This window comes from Tinamus guttatus, unplaced genomic scaffold (assembly GCF_059628265.1).
Source record: "Tinamus guttatus ecotype Peru unplaced genomic scaffold, ASM5962826v1 Tinamus_guttatus_pri_ptg000115l, whole genome shotgun sequence".
Lineage (NCBI taxonomy): Eukaryota > Metazoa > Chordata > Aves > Tinamiformes > Tinamidae > Tinamus > Tinamus guttatus.
In genome coordinates this window covers 3,345,931-3,366,457 of record NW_028288649.1, presented here as the reverse complement: position 1 = coordinate 3,366,457, position 20,527 = coordinate 3,345,931, and the positions used below count along the sequence as shown (strand labels likewise).

General features: G+C 41.0%; 1 protein-coding gene across 2 annotated transcripts in view; it reads left to right on the top strand.

The window, feature by feature from the left end:
- The window catches only part of TMEM108 (transmembrane protein 108), a 146,613-nt gene that overhangs the window by 35,625 nt on the left and 90,461 nt on the right, over positions 1–20,527 (top strand). The window lies entirely within an intron of this gene.

Below are 20,527 nucleotides of genomic sequence, written 5' to 3'. Positions count from 1 at the left end.
AAATGGCCCCAAATACAGAGTTTCTGCTCTGTGAGACTGTGGGGGAGAGAACTTTGTGTTCTCATGGTCACAGGTAGTTGTGCGTGCAGCTGTGAGTGTTGTAGGTCTCATAGCTGTCCTACCCTGCAGTTGGTGTTGTTAGCAGTAGCCTGGCCGTACTGCCCATGCCAACTCTGTAATAATGACTTCATTTTATTACATTGACAGGTTATGGCTAAGAAGTCTTCCTGCTTCTTTCTGCCTCTCCCCCCTTGCTAATTGGGTAAACATTTTGGGGGGCTTTGTAAAGAGTAAATCACTACTGGTTGAAATGTCTCAAATTCCTATTGTATAGTTATGAATCCTGACTTTCCCTTAAGGAGGGTAAGTAGTATTGCCTCCATTTATAGCTAGTTAAACGGCAGCAGCAAAGAGATAAAGTGAAGTGTCAGAAGCTGCAGAGAATCAAATTGTTTCCAGAGAGGAGGCTGGAACTTGCAAGTCACTAATCCCCGCTCCAGCAAATGTTAAATTAAAGAGCTGCTGTGTCCTTGCACAAGAGTGTGCATGGGTGATTTGTGTGTAGCTGCACAGGTGAACAAGAATTTTTTGTTGACTGTTGCCTCCTGCCAGTTGTGTGTTGTTTATTTAACAGCACCACTATTTTTTTCTTAGACCAGGATGCACTTTTTGAGGTTTTCTGAATTCTCTGTGATTGTTTGATGTATTGAGAATGTCATAAATTGCTAACAAAAGGGCAAAAGTCAGCTTTAACAAATCTCTTTTTTTGAGGCTTTTTCACCATTTGTTGTAGATCTCTTTGCACCGTGCACTAAAGAGTAATGATTGCTTTGTACAGTAAATCAAACCGCTCATGGATTGGGTAATGAAATTCTTTAAAGGGTTGAAATAGTAATTTGCTTTCCCTGGTAGGGCTCTTAAATATGTTTGTTTATGCCTTTCCAGATTGCCTCCATTGATCATTGTACATTGTTGTTTTGTTTTATACCATTTAAAAGTTACTGTTTTCTGCAAATAAGGCAAAATAGTTTGTGCATTTAGAATAGGGCAGAGTATTACCTTCCTTTTTCAGAAAAATATGGAAAAAAATCTAAACAACTTAAGTGCACAAAATGTAAGCAGATAAAATATTGTGCAGGTTTATATGGGCATATATAAGTCTAACGCACATACTTTTCTCAGTCTTCCCAAGTACTCTTGATGCATTTTCTTCTTCACAAGCATATTTATGAATATATTCTGACTCACATACATCAACAACTAGGTTGCTTCAGGAGAAAAAGTCCCGTGAAACGATGTCCACATTGTGTGATCAATCTCAAAAGAGAGGGGTACCGCTCCACACGCCGAATGCCCGGCAAAACAAGAGGTCCTCGTAGCATGTACTTTTTTCTAACCTTCTTACTTGATGTCTGCAGAGGTTGTGTCCCTCTGACCAAAAAGGAAACAGATAGAAAGACAAAAGCATCTCAGGTGTCGGCAAAGAAGACTTTGAGCCAGCGCTACTGAAGTTGCTTGGAGCTTTATGTCCACTTTGGTGGGGAAAGCATTCAGCCACCTGCACCTAGAAAAAGTACAGCAGTTTTTGTTCTTGCACTGGTCCATTGGTACCCACATGTCACCAAATATGACTGTGCATCCCCTGTGTGCACATGACAATGATAAGGAAAGAATTTGTTTTTGTTCTTACTTCCTTATTGACGTTGCAGGTACCCGCAGTCAGTACTGCCAAATCACTGCAGAACACCTTGCTGAACGCAAGGTGCAGACTCTCAGCTGCTGCAGACCAGGGCAGATGGTTACCCCTGGAGCCAGAACTGGTCAGCAGATAGCAGCCCAGGCCCTGAGGTCTCAAAATTGATGTGCCTTATTCCAAAAGGGAGGGAACGGATAGGGTGGTAGCCTTAGGTGAGGCTAGCAGGAGGGAAGTTATAGATATTTTTGCAATATGATGAGATACCAGGGTAAACAGGAAACTCCCAAAATGAAGGAAGAAAAATACACCGGATCACTCAAACAGAAGATTAATTATCTAATAGACTTATTAAAAATTAACAGCAATACACCACAGAGCAGCAACATTTCCTCTGTGGACAACTACTCCTGTGGGCATCCTTGCTTGGTAAAAGCAATCACAGAGGACTCACAAATGGGTATGACTCAGAGTAGTTTGTATACTACTCTGAAGTTATGCCATTCTCACTAAATTTAAAGGATCAGGGAAGCGGTTTAGACATACCTAACCCCATTCTGTTATCTTCTCCTGCCCCAAGGAAGAAAAGGGCATAACTGAATCCAGATATCCCTGGAGTTACATACCTGAGTAAAACGGGAAAAAAAAATCACCACTTTTTCATAGTACATCATTGTAGCCCAGTTTGTAAGTAAGCTAAACTCCATGCATGACCCTTGAGGTACCTTTACTTCTCGCGTGCAAGAGTGAGCTTGGAGCATTGCTGCTGTGCCCAGCAGCTCATGGCTAACATGGTTCAGCTCTACTCCCTGGCCAAATGGCATGCGAGGTCGCACAAGGTGAAACCTTTAATCTCTCACCCGTTCAGGAGTATTCACTTCTTCATGGACCCAAGAGCTCAACATTACAGGGATGTAAGTTAAAATCTCTCTCTCTTCCCTCTGTTTAATTATACTCAAAGCCACAGCTTAATAGCTGTGTAGTGTGAGAACTACCAAAGCTAAAAAATCCAGGCTCCGATATCACCCTTGTGGCATCTGCTGCACATTTTACACTATACAGAGGGTCTTACACAGTAGCTGGTAGGATGAAATTCTGGTCTTTCATGTGGATACTAAGACACTTTTCAATAAACTGAGCTGTCTCTAGAGTAGGAGATAGGTGAGTTTATACAGTGTGCTGTGGCTTTCATAAGGCACTGCTTTGAAACTACAAAGAAAGTCCATTTCTCAGTGAAAAAGTAACATTTGGTCATGTTCTTTCAGAAAGTACCTTAGGGCTTTCTCAGCCTGGGGCCTGATTTTTGCTCCTCTAAAACGTGGCCTTCCCAGCAGACAACTGCCCTTAATACCACACTGGTGTATCGTTCAGTCCTGGCTCTGAGGTAAGACTGCCATCTATTGAATCACCAACACTCTCGTGCAAAACTGAGTTTTCCATCCATATCCTGACCAATTCCAATCCTGCTTTGCTTATGAGACCTGACAAGACTGAGGACCTCTCTGGTATGCCTGCAGGCTAAGTTATCTTGTGAGCAGCCGTGGAAGTGGCAAAAAGCAGCAGCTGATCAAGAGCTTATATCTAGCTGCATTGATTCATTTTGTACTGAAGGAAGCTGTTGCAGATGCATCTTTCTAGGGCTTGGTTGTCAGATGCGTTTTTCTAGGGCTTGTCAACTTGGATAGGATGCAGCTGTCTTCCATCAAAGAGAATTTCAGGCACTTGAGGATAATAGAAAGAAAAGAAAGAGACAAGAATAACTTTCAGAAAATACCAAATTGGAACATGATTAAGAAGAAAAACCCTTCCATTCAGCTCATTGATTCCTCCCAATAGTTTCTTTCTACTTTCATTTATATGCAGAAATACTATTTAGTGTAATAAGATTCAAACCCTGCACTGTGGCAGCACAAATCTTTAAAAGCAGTAACAGTATGCGATTTTCAAATGCTACCTCCCTAGACACCACTTCACCCTAATAGTTTGATAATGTGGAAATCCTGTAAGCACTGCACTTGCCATTTATTTTTGTGAATCTCAAGATGTGTTTTCTGATTAAGAGCCTGCTCCAAGGCCCATTGACAGCTTCTGGTGAATGCACTGGACTTTGATTCAGGCTTTCTGTGTTTTGTTTATAAAGAAACCCAGCAACAACATAGGTTCATATGAACCTGTATAGTTCGGTACTCCTTCCTGGATGCCGTTGCAGAGCGACAGCAATTTACTTAAGCAAAGCTGCTGAACTTTGCCCGCTGCCACCTTGTTGGGCCCCGAGGCCTCATCTCGCGCGGTGATGGGCCTGAGTGCTGGCAGATGACAAACCAGCTGGCCCACTGCAGCAATGCAAGGATGGCTTCTAACCTAACACGTGCTCAATTTTCAGGCATTCTCCATGCAGCGGGCAAAGTAACTGGTTAAAAGCCTCTCTGCACTTGACATCTTTTGCATATCACTGTCCAGAGACCCCCGTGTCTCCCTGGGGCTCCTCGGCAGTAGACTTTCCTTCTGTAGCAGTTTGCCTGCACATAATTGAGTTTGTTGGGAGTCATAGGTTGATTCATGATCTCCTTCATCCAAGACCCTAAACATCTGCCTCCCCTGAATCATTTAATGGTTCCATCTAAGCTTGCCTGGTCGATCCCCAAAACATTAAATGCTGTCATTTTATTTTGCCTTTAATGAAGATGGATGCAGCTATACCATGTAAGAAATGAGGTAAATCACAGTCCCAGCTGTTGTTCTTTGATTTCCAGGGCACTGATGTTAGTTACCATGTGCACTCAGTCCCCAGATGTGCTCCATTGCCTTTCAGTGATGAAGTGGTAAAGCTACTTATCCTTGCAGTTCTTCCTTTTGGATTTAGAAAGGATGGGGTCTTGTTCTTCACCCAAAAAAACACTATGTGTGGAAGAGAGAAACTACAAAGGTTAACATGTTAGTTTGGTGTTCCCTGTGCAATGAGGATGCCACTTTCTATAGCTCGAAGAGCAGAAGCTCATGTCTTGTTTTCCACACAGTTTCAGTTGTGCCATTTACCCTGAAGCTGTATGAGCAATGAACTCCTAATGGTGCCTGAAATGAGTAGCAGTTGTAATGTACAGTAGAAGAGACAGAAATGTTCTTATTCCTGGTAAAGAGATGAATTGAATGGACATGGAAGTGAAGACAAAACATTTGGGAGTAGATGGAACAGACAATGCATTTTGTCACAAAGAATATGAGCACATATGTTATGAAAATATTGCTCAAAAGGGTATATTAAGGCTTGTGACTGCTCACGTGTGGACAGGCAGGTATGCACCTATGCTCTTTCTGTTCTTGTCACCTGCTCTTCTCCCAGTGATCTGGATGAGGCCTTTCAGCACAATAAAGGTACTAGTGCAAAAATCTCGGTCTAAGCTAAACTGCATTTAGCAGGTGTGGGGCTGGAAAGTGTAATCTTTGGAGGTTTTCATTCATATATATATTAATAAATTTGTCCCTCAGGACTAGGCGCCCAAAGAATGATGGTGGACAAGAACTCATCCTGTGCGGCAAATGGCAGCATCCTAGGCATGACGTGGCTTTAAAGTGTAAGGAAAGTCTGATTTCACTCTGTACACTGAGGGAAAAAGGCAGTTGTAGTAGGGCTTTTGGAAAAACTAATATCCAAAGTCTCTGTGTAAAATATTATCCAGGAAAAAACAAACAACTAAGTAGCCAATATATATGTGGCTCCCATAGCAAGAATGAATATGGATCGTCCTATGTTTATTCTAGACAAAGAATTTCCTTAATTTTAATAGAACTTTCTGCTATCTTTTGACAAGTAACAAAATGCTGATATATTCCTTGTTCCAAACTTGTGGCTGTCAGCTTTGCAAATGGTGGATGTACCCAGTGATTCTGATTTACACGTTTCTTCCCTTGCCACAACCACAGCTTCATGTATGAGATGCAGCAGCCTCACGAGGGTCTCATTAGTGATGAGAACTTGGCCAGTTAAACCGTAGCCCATGTTATCCTGCAGAGTGGAGCCAATCAGTGATAGTCTAGCTGTGAAATATTTGAATCTTAATACAGGTTAATTAGGCTCCTTCCTTTGCAGTTGCCTTCATATAGCCTGAATTTGTCAGTCATGTAGGTTTTTCCATCTCTTTATTCTTCAGCACGTGTTGCAGGATTGGGCTCCACCTCTACATTTGTTACTGTGAAGACTTTACCAGCTTGGTTGTCCTTATTTATCTTGACAGCAGGTAGAGTTCTGTCAGTACAAGGACTGCAGGACTTCATTTGAGAATTTACACAGATTATCTGCCAGTAATTTAGATTTATTAGTAGCAATAGTTGAATTAATGTTAGTATTCCAGTTGCATCTAGAGGTTCTGAGCTGTATCAGAGCCCCATTGTACCACAGGCACCGTATAAACACATAGTGGGAAAAAGTCCCTGTCCTGCAGAGACTACAGGATAAGCAGACAAGACAATGTGTGTCGAAAGGAAACCATATCTTTGTTTTCAGATGGGGCATCACTATTCAGATGGGATAACAGAACAGTTTGCAGAAGCGTGGAGGAAACAGAGCAGTCTGCCAAATGTCAAAAGAAATTTTCTGTCAGAGTTGGGAGCTAAGCCTAGGTTTCCTAAGTCTCAATACACTATTCTGATCAAGAGACAGTCCTTCCTCTTTAGGATTTCTAGATAAAATTTAACTCTGATTGATAGATTGGAAACTCGCATCTAGCTAGCCTTATACTAGCAGGTGAGGAAATAGAGGCTTGTTATGAGTAGGTAATACAAAAATGAACAAAAATCATAAAATTAACTTGTGTTTTTTCTTAATACTTTACACATATCTTAACAACATGGCTTAACAACATATAAGAGTTGTTTTTGTTTTGACACAGTTAACTGTTTCAGACTTGGACTATCTCTTCTTTAGCACTCAAGATTTGCCTTTGCAGGCTTACTTAGGACAACATTTTAATCTCAGTTACTTGCATGCAACACCAAAGGAAATCTGTCAACTGCCAAACACGTGTCCTCAATTCGTGCCATGCTTGGATGAACAGAAGGAAGATGGGTCAAAATTTGATTTGGATACCTAGCGATAGAAGTTGCCTACGTGACCGAGGTTTGGTGCTTACCCACCCTACTTACTGTTCTATGTTCATATACCAGCTGTTGTTATTACCAAGCTCAGGACTGAACGTTTTCAAGAAAATCAGTGAAATGTGCAACAAACTCAAATGTTAATTTTAAATTAAGCCTATATCCAGTTATTTTTCCACATCAAAGGCTGAAGTTGCAGCAAGAGAGCTACAAAAGCACAATAAAACACATAGGTCCCCTAAAAAAAAAGGCAAAAAGAAAGAGCCAAGAAACCTTTATATCTTTGAAGAAGCTACTCCTCTGACAAAGCATGGCCTATCTGTTCCACATCCAAATGCAAATTTTGGAAGGGGCTAACCCATCTTTTGCATACAAGGCAGACAACAGGTTTGCAGAACCAGTGCTAGAGGTGGGACTATGGAAGAGCCTACTTGGCTGAATTTTCCCCTGAATCAGGAGAGCTGCACCCAGCTTCTGTTATCAGAAAACTTAGTTTGTCACATTTTGGCAATTGTAGGGAGAGGTGAAGAGGGCAGTATTGCTGTTTCTGCTCCACCTGAAAGCTTTTTTCATGCTGGATGACGAAAGGCAAAATGTCAGCTTTGATTGTGGTGGGGCTTTTCCCAGCCCAGGGTGGAAAAATGATTTGTCAAGCCCTTCTTTTTGGCACTCGGTGAACTTTTTGTCAGAGGACTGTGTGCCCACATGCCAAGGAAGGAGCAGACTTGGCCTTTCGTGCCACGTCAAAAGAGGCTGATTGCTTTTTTGGAGGGCATGTGCCCAGACACCATCAGGGGATAAGTAGTAACCAGCTGGTGAGGGATATTTAGAGCAGAGACACATTTGGAGATTAAGTTTTGACTGTTGCAGTGATGGCCTTCAGCCTCGTTGCCTTAATGGGGCTGCTTGGCAGCGTGCGGAGGAGGAACACCTGTCTGTTGGCTTCCCTGGCGCCGGCTTGAACTCCTTCTCGTTGGAGATGCTGGATATCTGCTATAGAGAGCGCTCGCATAGGCGCATCACTGAGCGCTTGCATACCTTTTCAAGTAGCTGCTTATGGCCCAAATACAAAATTCAGCTGGGACAGCGAGTCAGGAAGCAAAAGCCCAAGGTGAACACCTTTACTTCTGAAGTGATCAGTGAACTAATTTGGAAAGAGCCAGAGCTGCAGAACAGCAGTGAAATGGGTCTCAGCTGTGCAGCATGATATGTTTGTGCAGAATCTGAGAACAGGACACAAAAAGCACCTGCACTTAATCAGTCTGGGGAGAGTTGACTCTGAGCTTTCTCTGTCTTTCCAATCAACTGCTGGTGTCTAACAACACCCAGGGAGGTGCTGGGAGTTGTTATGTCACAGGCAAGGTAAAATGGTGTTATTAAGGTACTTTATGTTCTTTAATTTGGAAATTCAGATTTTATCAAATGTCAAACTTGTTTTCCAAATTCTTAAATTAAACATGAATTGCTTCAGAAATTTTCTGGAACTGCTGATTGTTGCATCAACCCCACTGGCACTTTTGCTGTTTGTGCTGTAGAAGTACCCATTTTGCAGCAAGCAATTTGGCCTTTGCTAAGGAGCCAGACTAGCAGTTTAGAGATATTCTGAGCCCATTTTCTGTAAGATTTTAAATAAAATCATCAAAATCTTTTTTATGGAAGCTGAGTAGGAATGGAATAAAAACAAACAAAAGGAAAGGCAATTCCCATTCCCATTCTGGCATTTTTTGGTTCTCTGGATTTTGCAAGTTGTCTTCATAATGACTGTAGTCTCCTCCAGCCTCCCAAGCGTGTTCATGTTTGTCAGCTTTTATAACAAATGAGTCCTCTAACTTAAACATTTTCATTGAGTAAAAGTATCCTATATAAAGACCTAATGTAAACACTGAATTCTTGGTTTACAGGTTAAAATTATGCTTTGAGATTCAACTCTGTAAGTGCCGCATTCTCTGAAGGCATCTTATAATGGCCATGTGAAAAAGAGAAAGAACAATCTTGAGATGTGAATCTGTACAATATTAGTTAACAGGTGAAACACTGGAGCAGCCTGTTTAGTTGACCTGTATTGAAATTTTGGGTATAGCGTGTATATATATATAGGAATGCTGCATAATTGTACTCCAGTTCTTTGTTAATAAAATAGCAGAGTTTGTATGAGTTGTTCACTGCTGCAAATTTGCCCCCCTTTTCTCTGGGAATGATTCACAATTGCAGCTGCACCAGCTTTTCCTTGCCCCCTTCCACTGTGGCACTCTGCAGCAGCACAGAGCAGGTGACACAGCAGCAATCCTGAATTCACATGCAAATGCCACGTGTCCCCCCATGCCCTGAAGCTCAGAGGTATTTGGATCAAGGGCTTTGTACAAGCCTATTTTCATTGCATAAATACATATGTTACCATAATGGTTTTCTGGACTAGCGTAGTTTCTGGTGTTGTGTAAATTTGAAACAACTGAGAGGGAATTATTCCATAGTTCTCTCGAGCTAATTCAGAGCACAGTTTATTTCTTAAGAAAGGGTTTAAGATTGAAGTTTGGTTATTAAGTTTGGTCCCTTAAATAACAAGTGACATTGTACTAAGTCCAGAAGGGCATCCAGAAATACAGACTCTGCTGTTCTTTCAATTCCCAATATTGCAACCTATGCAAAATCCCTTGCTCCATAAACAGACTTAAGATATACCACTAGTACTTAGATTTTAATGTATTTATGCCTAGCCATTCCACTTTTCTTTGGACTTCCTATTTAGATAATATTCAATACATCATCCTCAAACTTTTCTAAATAAAAGCAGCCAGGTTATATATAGTTTGTGCTTTCTGTTGTTGGAGTTATTGCAAGAAACTCAGTTACAATTAGGTAGCATTAATGTTTGATATATTTTCAATACCCTTCCCAAACTTTGGCCGGATTTTAAATTTTGCTACTTCTTACACAGAGAACACTAAGACTCTTTTCTCCTACATTTGTTAAGAGACCTTCAGTTGTATGAAGCACATGTATTCTGGTGTGTGTATAAAGAGTTGAATATTCACTGCATCGCTCCAGAAGTACCCGGGGGATGCTTCATTTTAGCAGTCCTGACATGAGAGTTTTGCTGTGATTGATGGCCTTGTGCAGAGATCTGGATTGCAGAAGGAAAGCTGGTCGGGAGCCTTAGGGCAGTGGATTCACAAAGGCAGAACTTGGTGATTTGAACGATTGTGGGTTTATTTAGGTAGCCAAATCCACCCCAAGACGGCATGGTTGAAAATTTTCCAGTCTAGTCCATGGAAACATGTGAACAAGACACGGACATGCAACCTTCGGCTGAGATGCTGAACAGTTTTCAGGAGTCAGTAGACAGCTGTTGTTCATGTTCTCCTCATTCCCTTCTCAATTGTGACCTGTTACATTTATTTTGTTTCAGGCTTGTTTCCACCCAAATGTCTCGGACTTATCCCTGGCATCTGCTGTATGTTGAACTGGAAGGAGCTCAGAGTAGGGAAAGAAGGAGGGAAAAGAAGAGTAGCTAGAAGTATGATCCAAAGTAGACTGTGGAATTTAGAGGGTGGTATCTTGTGTCTGAGGTGATTTTATACACTCTGATAGATCCTCTCTGCTTGCTATGCAGTCTTTATGAGCTACAGGTAATCTGCAGGTAATATGCCTTAATAATAGTTAAGACGTGGTGTTCCAATGCTACGGAGAGCGATACCCAAACTAGAGCACAAAGTGACAGATCAGAAAAGCGGTGTGACTTACTGAGGCCTGAGCAAGGCTCTGCTTGCTTTCCTGAAGGCTACTGAAACCTAGCCACATGCCCAGCAGCAGAGAAGGCGGCTCTGTTTTCGCATTTCTTGCTTTGATGCAGCCCATAAAAGGGCACTATGGGTATGCTGTAAAGGGGACGTACAAAACAGGTAATTTAATTCTGCTGTTGTTGTAATATGCTGGGCATTTTTCCAAAACACGAGTAGGGAGTAGCCAACTTATTTCATTATGACTACCCAGATGACTGGGAGGAGATTAAGCCTGTAGTGAGGAGATGAGCCAGGTTGGGGCTGAAACCACGGGCAGGCTGTGGGGAGTCTCAGATATATCATGAACAAGTGCCTTGTAAAGACTTTCTGTCTTAGTGCCTACATATTCACTTCATTGAAATCATATATGAATACGTAAGTTTTTTAACAAGATTAGCATTTTGCATGAACTGGGGCTGTCTCCTGTGTATCTGTCTTCCAAATCTTGTGGCACAGAAACAAACTGTCAGACAGATCTCTTCTTATGTGTTTGTGTATTAGCAAGATAATTTTAAAGAGGCATTACCCTGTGTGGATAGGACCTCAAAAACAACACAGCTGAACAACACAACACACTTCTTGTCTCCTTTTCGACTCTTTCATTCGAGTTTGCGAGGCAGGTTGCTATCAGCAGTTGTGAGTGATTTACATTCCTGCTGGTTGTGCTTACCACCCGTCTGTCAAACTAGGGGATGACATGCAATACTCATGTAAAAATGGCCGAGGAAAGGAATTTTTTTTTCTGTTTTCCCATTGTAAAATGAGTAAAAGCTGAATGGAGTAATCATCATAAGAGCACCAAGAAGGGTTGTCTGTGAGGATTTTACTGAATCCGTCTATATGAATGAATGGATTTCCTTTTACTCTGAACATTTGCAATAATAATGTTTAGTTTGAAAGTCTGGGTTTTTAGGGAGCTCCTGCAGCTCCATTTTAATCTAATAAGAGTTCAGAGTGCTCAACTTAATACAGGAAAAGAGACATAAAATTATTACTTTGTGAATGAGACACTTTTACATTTGGAATCTGTATATAAATAGTGCTTTATTCAGTAAAGTGTGCTGGAACAGTAGTCAGAACAGAGTAATAAAATTTATTCTACTAGTTCATATACATATGTTGAGGACTGGCATGGAAAACAGTATTTTGCAGTATCAGATGGCCTGCCAGTGAAATGAATAAGAGATAAGCGTTCACTGACATAGCGCTTGGATACTGCAGACAGTGCCTGTTAAGAACAGCCATTTTGTTTCAGCCATAAAGTTGTGCAGTGTGGGAAATTTCATTGTTTCTGATGTGTTAAGACCTGGATCATCATTATTGATGCTGGATAATCAGTTTATGTCTTTCTTCCTAGTAAACTGGTAAAGAAGAAGTATGAAATCAGATTGGTGCTATTGTAGAGCAGTGATACCAGGCTGTCCTGGTGAGAAGCTAGTGTAGCCTCCTGCTCCAGCTATAAGGCAATCACTTGGCTCCACTAATCCCTTCCAGTAGCGGGGCAGCATTGGCAAAATTTCCTGCAGTCCTTATGCTGAAATCTGAGAGGATGGGTGCTAAAACAGGGAACATGAAAATTGGTTATAAGGTGCTGAAAAGCACCAGAAAAACATGAACAGCTTTACTGGCTCAGAATACCTGGCCTTGGAGAGCAGACCTCTGTGAGGATTAAGGCATGTATATATGAAAGGGAGGAGCTAACTGTGGTTAAACTGGAGTTTTCCACACAGCAAGCCTGACCCATTTGCCCATTGCTGTGTTTTTCTTAAAAATATGGAGAACATATCAAATAAACAACATTCCCAATATCCAAAGTCATCAAGGAGCAATGGAGGGACCCTTGCAGAGCATACATGATATTTCGTAATCATCTGTTATGTTCTTTTATCTTTTTCTCTTCATATTCTTCAAAACAATGCTGAAAAATAATATTTTCACAGTGTCAAATGGTTTTATGTGCATTGTATTTACTTTATGCCACAAATCGATGAAAGTCAGGAAGAAGGGCACAGGAAGGTAGAGCTGCTTTGCCAGTACACTGTTTAGTGACACAGTATTACTTTTTTTTCATCCTCACTAGAACATGTAGGAGTCATTAAGCCTCTTGTATCTCAGAGAGGCTCCAGGAAGGGAATGACAGTGTGTTATTTTAGAAGTCATAATGTCTTTGAGAGAGCTGAGGTTGCAGACACATGAACTGTAGTTGATCAGCTGAAATGTTGGTGAGTATCCAGAAAAAAATGAAAATGCACACAAAATCCTGCTTTAATGGAACTATTAGGAAAAAGTGTCCCCTGAGTGCCCCAGTTTCCCTGTGAGAAGTGTGAGGATTGGGAAATTCTTTTTTCTTTTTTTTTTCCTTCTTACACTACACCTCAAGCAAGCAATGGCCTAATTTAGTTGATCAGCATGTCAGTTCAGGAGATGCTGCTGTTAAATCAGTGTGATTTTTGGCAACCGAAGTGTCACTTAATGAGAGAAGAGATTATTTTTGAAAGTGGCAAGATCCCTCCTAGCTCATTGGGAAAGGAGTTTGAGATTTTTGAGAGCTTTGAAGTCTAACTGCAGTTTGACATTGGAGAAGTAAGGTAACTAACAAGCATTCCCATATGTAGAGGTCAAAGATGACTATTAGACAGAGTGGCTGGCAGGAAATACCCAGGCCTTCTTCCAGTGGATTCGTGCCACAGCAAGTCATGATCAGGCATTTGAAAAGCCATGTTATTTGCATCATCTGTATTGCACTGCCATTGTATTAACTGTTTCTCCTTGTTCTGGCCACAAAAGTGTTTCTGAGAGTTTATATTTAGCTGCATAGCTTTCCTAAGGCCCACTCTTGCTGTCCTTGTGTCCTTGTGGCTTTGTGAGGATGCTAAAGAGCTGCAAGTTAGGACATATTCTAGCATAAAATACCCAAATCTTTTGTTCAAGGATTTTTTTCAGTTACTTGTATGTCTGTATTCTGCTTTGCACACCTTACACATGACAAGGACGTCTTTTGACAAGTAGCATCTATTGTGAGTACCATCTGCATCCACATGCACCATATACTGTTTCTTAGCCACTGATAGCAAATGCTGCAGTGTCTGCTACTCTGTACACACTACAGTGTTTGTTTAGAATAATTACCTTAACTTACTTATGCTTACTGGGTTATATATGGAGTAAAATATTTATTTATGGTTTTGGGAAAATTGCCATCATCGTGATACAACTGCAAATGTCAGTCATTGAGCAAGCTCAGAGGCCCCTTGCTCCAGTGATGCCAAGGCTGGCATGTTCTAGCCCTGCTAGAAACACCTCTCCTGGATGCTCCATCTCCTGATGTTAAGTGATTGGCACCCCTGAAAGAGCAAACTAACCAGCATCTGCATTAACATCTTACTTTGGATTGGGAATCTGCTTTTAGGTGAGCGCTGCAACTGGCCACACTTCTAATGCTCTGGTTCATAGTCCTGGAACTAGATTGGGTTCCTTTTGGATGAAATTAAACCAGAAGCTGCGCTTGGCACATCCAACTGCTAATCGTCAACTCAATCCAGGGAGACTAAACCAAAGCTAGTGCTGAAAAAGACACCTGAAGCATGCCCACTGTGGGTGCTGGGTCTTTTGCTCCACTATTCCTTCTACACAGTTGTCCCTATTGGGGCACATTGCTTGACGGAGTCAGAGTTGACCAAGCTGTGTCATTAGGAGGAGCCTGAATAAATGGGATGCCAAAACCCTGCTCTTCTGATAGTGCATGGGTGCACACATCTTGAGAGTTGGTCAGGACACCATTTCAGGTCATCTTCAGGTGTGTCTCATGCTCCCATCTTCAGGGTGTATGAGAGCAACTCACTCCCCAGTCCAGTTCATGACTTAATGCATCTCTGCCCCTGGGCAGAGGACCCTGGGCTCAGCACAGCTTTGGTGGAGATATTGACAGCAGTCCCAAAGTGCGCACATCTGGGCAGGATGCAGTCATGTAACCAGGCACCAGGAGCTGGGCAACCGCTTGACAAGAAGGAACCATTGCCTCATCCTACAGTAACAGTTGTCCGTTGGAGACATGTTGTCCATATGCACTCTGTGGTTCATTTTCTTTCCCAAATGCACCCAGCAGAGTCCACAAAGGAGTGAAGGAGCTGTATTGTCTGCAATTCAGTGCATGCACTTTTAGCTAAAATGTGCAAAAGGCTGTAAATGCTTCTTGAGTAGCAATGTTTATTACAGATATTATCTGAATAAGTGATTGTACTTCATGATCAACAAAATCATGTCATGTGATGGGAATTTACAAGATGCCCCACCATAGTGGAATTAAAGTTTGGAGTTGCAGCTCCTTTACAACTCTGCATATGTACCTACCATAACTGCTCCATGCCACTATGGTATTACCATGGCTGAACGCAGAGAAACTGTTGCATTAAATGTTCCAAATAACCCTGGTGCAATTGCCAGACAGATGACATTTGATTAGCTGAATCCCCATGCAGCATGCCGAATTAGATGAGAGGAAGCTCATTGCTTGGTTATTAATTCACTAATACTTGAAACTACCTAGCAATGTACATGTAGATCAAAGCTTTCCTTGAGAAGATTGAGCTTTTGGGATGGGAGATATCAAGAGCGGTCTGAAAATCTATAGCAGAATCCTAATGGATAAAAAAAGATACTGATTACATTTCCTTACATCTCCTTTGCTTTCAGTTTATACACCGTAACGCACTTGTATTGCAGATTAAATGTAACATCTTAAATGCCTGATTTTGTTCCCAAAGTGGTGGAGACTAATTTTACATTTTTGATAAGTGTATTTCAAATCTCGGTAGCCATCATATTTTTCCATTTTAGTAGAAACCAAAAAGTTTAGTTTATTTTTGATTATTAATTTAGGACATGAAAAAAGAGATTAGTTGTAATAAACCTTTGATTTGAATTTCCTTGAATGAAGCCATGTCCCAGAAGAGGTGTTTCAGGCAGGTCAGACTTCATCACTTCAAATTACTGTAACTCACAAATTGGGAAGGAAGGAGGGGAAATCTTGTATCCTTTGTTTTGGTGTGTATTTAATGGTCTGGGTAAGATTTGAAACCCAAGCCTACCACAAGTAGCTATGCTGCAGATTTCAGTGGATTTTACACCCCAAAATGATATGAAGCTGAAATGTGACCCTCACTAAGTCAGTAACAGTTACACCAAAGACTGCCAAAAGGACATGATTCAGCCTCAGGCTGCAATGTGGATGTGGATACGTGTAAGCCTAAGAAAATGAATTGGAAAACTACTCCAGTTCAGTTACATGAAAAAGAGAATTAAATGTTTAGGGTCATTTTCCTTTTGCAATGCCATTTTATCATTTACTATACTCAGCAATTTGATAGCACCAAAGCTTCTGAGATCACGTGCTAGTATATATTACAAACTGGCGTTATTAAAGTGGATCAGCTTTCATTGGTTCGTTCGTTGCAAAATCACCTTCATGTATCAGCAAAATTCAAAAAAAAAAGATGCCCTCTTGGTAATTTTCAGTTATTGAAGAGCCTGATTTGGATCTCTCAAAACTGTAGATCAGCTGAAGGAGGTGAATTAAAAACCTTGTCAATCCTGTGTTAATAACAGAACCCGATCCAGTGCAGTTGTCTGTATTTCTCTTGTATAATGTATGTTGCTTTCTATAATTAGCACAAATACAAAAGTAGCACAGATTAAGCCTGTAAGCACTCCGGTTTACGGAGCTTTGACTTTGGCTAACAGGGAGGGGAATACTAAGAACTAGCTTAGCTGAATGTACAAAACAAGGAGTAAAGGGTCAGACCAGAAAAGTCGGTTTTAGGAGACATTTATGGTACTCGTTAATTATCCTGTATGCAGTACAAAAAAATAAATACATGATTCTCTTCTGTTGCTCTTACTGTTTTGGTACTAACTGGCAAAGCTTAAATCAAGAAAAAGGTCACCAAAATATTAAATGTTACTGTTCTTTTTTTCTTTTTAAATAATAACGATAACATTTTTTTTTCTTCACTTTTTTTAACCATTTTTATCTCCTTCCGTCACTAACGCCTTTGGGTTTGCTTGATTTTTAAGATGGAAAGCAGTGTTAGGGCAGATTTCCAGCATATATGAAAATCAGTGTGGCTCCATTGACTTTAACAGACATGCATTGATTTTCACCAAACAAAGGCCTGCCAATTTTTTTTATCACAAGTGTCTCATTTTCAAAGAGATGTCTGAACCCTGACTTTTTTTTTTAACCTGTCACAAAAATACATTACCATCACTAGATATCAAATGATGGTTTTAAAACAGTGGGAGTAAATAACAATTAACAGAAAGTACAATGTGCCATAACAGAAATGTAACTGAATCTTCTACAGCTAATTAGTAGTTGAAAGTCAGATTTTTACATTTAATTTGGGTGTGAATGGAGCAAGTCTTTGTAATTGAAGGTTGTCAGATGAGGAGGTTTTAGCAGTTTTTAATTTATACGGTGAATCATGTGTTAACTGCTTCATGGCTGCCAAAATTTACGATGCACCTGAGGCTGAGCATCCCATATAGCGCCCCATGTTGCCTCTCCCCCGAAGGACCGTGTTGTTTTGGCACTCAGAAGTATGTGGCACTGGTGTAGCCTGGAGAGGCTTGTAGAATATATGAGAGACTACGGCAGTGTGGACACTCTGCACGCATCGTAGGCCACCAGCCATGCCTGAGGCACGTTGCGAGGTGCGCTGGTGAAGGCTGAATGGTTTTTATCTATCCAGAATGCCCACCAGTGGTGCGTTAATGCGTGCCTAGCATTGCCTCACTGATACTGAAGTACACAACTCTTTTATGTAGTGGCAACCATGAAAAATTAAAATGAAATGTTTTGTGTGTGGTAGGGTTTATTGCACCTTTAAGGTACATACTGCACTGTGGTTGCAGTAGCAGCTGTATTGAGCTCTGCATAGGTGTGACTTGTGCCCCTCTCTGCTTTTGATTCGCTTCTGCTGGGCTGCAGGCAAGAGGAAATAATATATCCAATACTTTTAAAAAATGAGTTAGAAGTCAAGTTCTGCTAATTTTTCAACCAAGCGCTGCTTGAATTTTTAGCTTGAGTTCACGTATGGTATCACACATGCTACAAAGGAAGAACTGAGAGAAAAAAACATGGAGCTTGGAACCAAGGTCTTGCTATAGCAACATGAAAATTAACACCTGAATAAGGAAGAAAATGGTGAGGGAGGAAGAGATATCTCTGTGGGTGCATCCAGTGAGCTCCTAGGCACCAGCTCTAAACATCCTGAGGAATCTCAGAGAACTGGGTACAGGATGGCAGCCGTTGTGAGGTGCCATTTGCTTGGCAGTGCGTGTCAGTAGTGAAAGGTCAGGCTGATGTCTCACAGATAACTGTGAAATTAAGACCTTGGGACATTAATAATAATTATTACTGAAAATTGGCTCCCCTTTTTACCTTCAGAGATGTGTTACAAAATTCATCATCATAAAGGATGAAATCGCAGAAACTTTGGTCAGAAAACTATTTCCTATCTTCACATAAATTGCTGTTGGCTAAAACCATTTTTTTCTATGACTAAAATTATAAAACATATTACAGCATAGATTGTGTCATTTTCATCTTCCTGGGTACTACTGTTAGAGTGAATCCGTGGGGATTGAAGCCTTGCTGCTTGTCTCGGCCCATTCATTTGTAAGGCAAGAAGTACGTCAGTCTCAGCAAGCAGATGTCCACGCTGGATCAATCATTATCAATGTTGGCTTGAAGCGTCATCTGCCTCATAAAAAGGTCCAAACGTGGAGTTTTAGCTCTCTCAGTTTCTCTAGCTCAGACCTGAGAGAACAACGAAGGCAGTAAAGACACATGCTTTCGTTCCTCATCTGTTCTTTCATATAGGTTTTGAAATCCTTTGTCCTCAGTGGGTATTATTTTGGAGTATCACATTATTAAAATAGACATAGGAACAAAAAATCTAGGTATTATTTTTGTGTGATGGTTGCTTTGCTCACACCTGCTTATTCTCAGCCTGGGAGCCGGATGCATGAACGATCTTGTGCAAAGGGAGTAGGAGCAAGAGCTTTTTCCCAGCTCCAGGAAGAACCCAGGATCATTCTGAAGGAGTCCCCTTATCCAAGCAGAGGAATGGGCCGGAGTACTTTGGGGATTTGGGAACAGCTGTCCCTAATTTTTGTTGTGATTGATGATATCACGAGTCCAGTGTGTCACTACAGTGAGAATGGATCTTTCCTCACGGTCCTAAGACCAGTCCCACAAGGTTGAAACTGCAGCGCGAGGCAGACCTGCGTGGGGCCTCTTGCCCTGCGTGATGGTGCGTGCCCCATATGGCACACGTGCCTTTGGGTGCACGTGCTGTCGTTTGCCACGTAAGTAGGAAGGTGGGGTAGGGAGGTGTTTGTCTTGAAAGAGGACTGCATCTTGCCCGCTTACATGGGAATTGTAATGCAGAATTTTTGACATAGTTAATTTCCATGGCAACAAAAATAATCTCATAAATATGGGATTATTGCTTCGGGATCAAAGAGGAAGAGAACCTGGGCTGTGAAAGGGAAAGTTCTTTATTTGAATATCCTAGATAGCTGCAGAAAAAGTGACAAAACAATTCATAAAGAGATCTGAACATATCTTTCTTTTTTTTTCTTGTTCCTCCACAAAAACCTGCAAACCCAAACCTTAAGATTTAAGTAAATAAAAGCAAAAATGTTCATCTTAGTCTTAGTGTACTGGCTTGTCAGCATTGTTCGTTATTTCTGAGTGTTCAGCAGACGGTGAAATATTGCGGTTGGTGCAATATAGTATATTTAAAAAGCAGTCCTGTGACTGTCTCTTCGCAGTGCCCTGGCATGAATCGCGTAGTGGTTTGGAGCCCAAAGGAGCAAGTGGTGCTGGCCACGTTGTGAAACAGAGTGACTCAGCCCAGACTGCTCTTAATACTTATTCCATTGAAAAAATTGCTCCTCTGCCGACTGGTTTTGGAGTGCAACAAAAGACCCTTTGGCTTTTGGGAGGATTCTAGGTGGAATCCACTGCAATTTTCTCTGCGAGAAGATTGCTTCAAGCATCGTTATGTCCTCTACGACTTTAAGCCACATATCATTTTGAAGCTGTTTGTCTCCTACGCACCTATTTACATATCATAAAGTTATGGAGGAGATGCAGGTTTAGAGAAAGGGCCTGCCAGCTGCCATTTTTCCTAAAAGAAAAGCTGCAATTTAAAATTAACCTAGCAATTAAGCAAGAATTTGCTCAAACATGCTGCTGTCTTGCATAAAAATACCTCTCAACAACTCTGAAAATTCTCTGCAAGGAAGGTAATAGAGTAATTCCTGGCATCTTTGGTTTGGAAAAACCGTTTTCTGGCATGACTGATACTTCCTTTGTGTTAGCATGGGAGGCCATAGAAAGAGGAGTAATCTCTCTAATGGATGCACTCCACACTGGTGCCTGGGGTCTGTGATACATTTGTCAGGCTTTAATTAAAGCACTGGAGTTGAATTTCCACAGTAATTAACTTTTATTTGCAGTTATGCCATGTCTCTCATTTTTGACACCGTCACTTTCCTGTTAGAGATATAAGTAGAAACAGGCATGAAAAATGAAGAACATAGGAATGAAAAATGATTTAAGAAATGGCATTGCATCTTCCAAGCATTTTGAAAAGAGACAAAAATATATTTTTCTTTCAGTGATTCTGTTTTTATCAACCTAATAAGTTTTCTCTCATGCATAAACACATCTCTCTGCTATGTTTACCTTATCTTATACAATGTCTGACATAAATAAGGAAATTTTTTTCAGCAGTCATCAGGTATCCTGTATCTAAGTTATAAGGGTCTTTATTTCTTGGCAGAAGCAATTTGTTATCCTTTGGCAAATGTTGACTTTTAAGTATGAACAACGTACATGCATACATGCTAGGGAAACCAGTCAGGTGTTATCACTGGCCTGAATCTTTCAGCA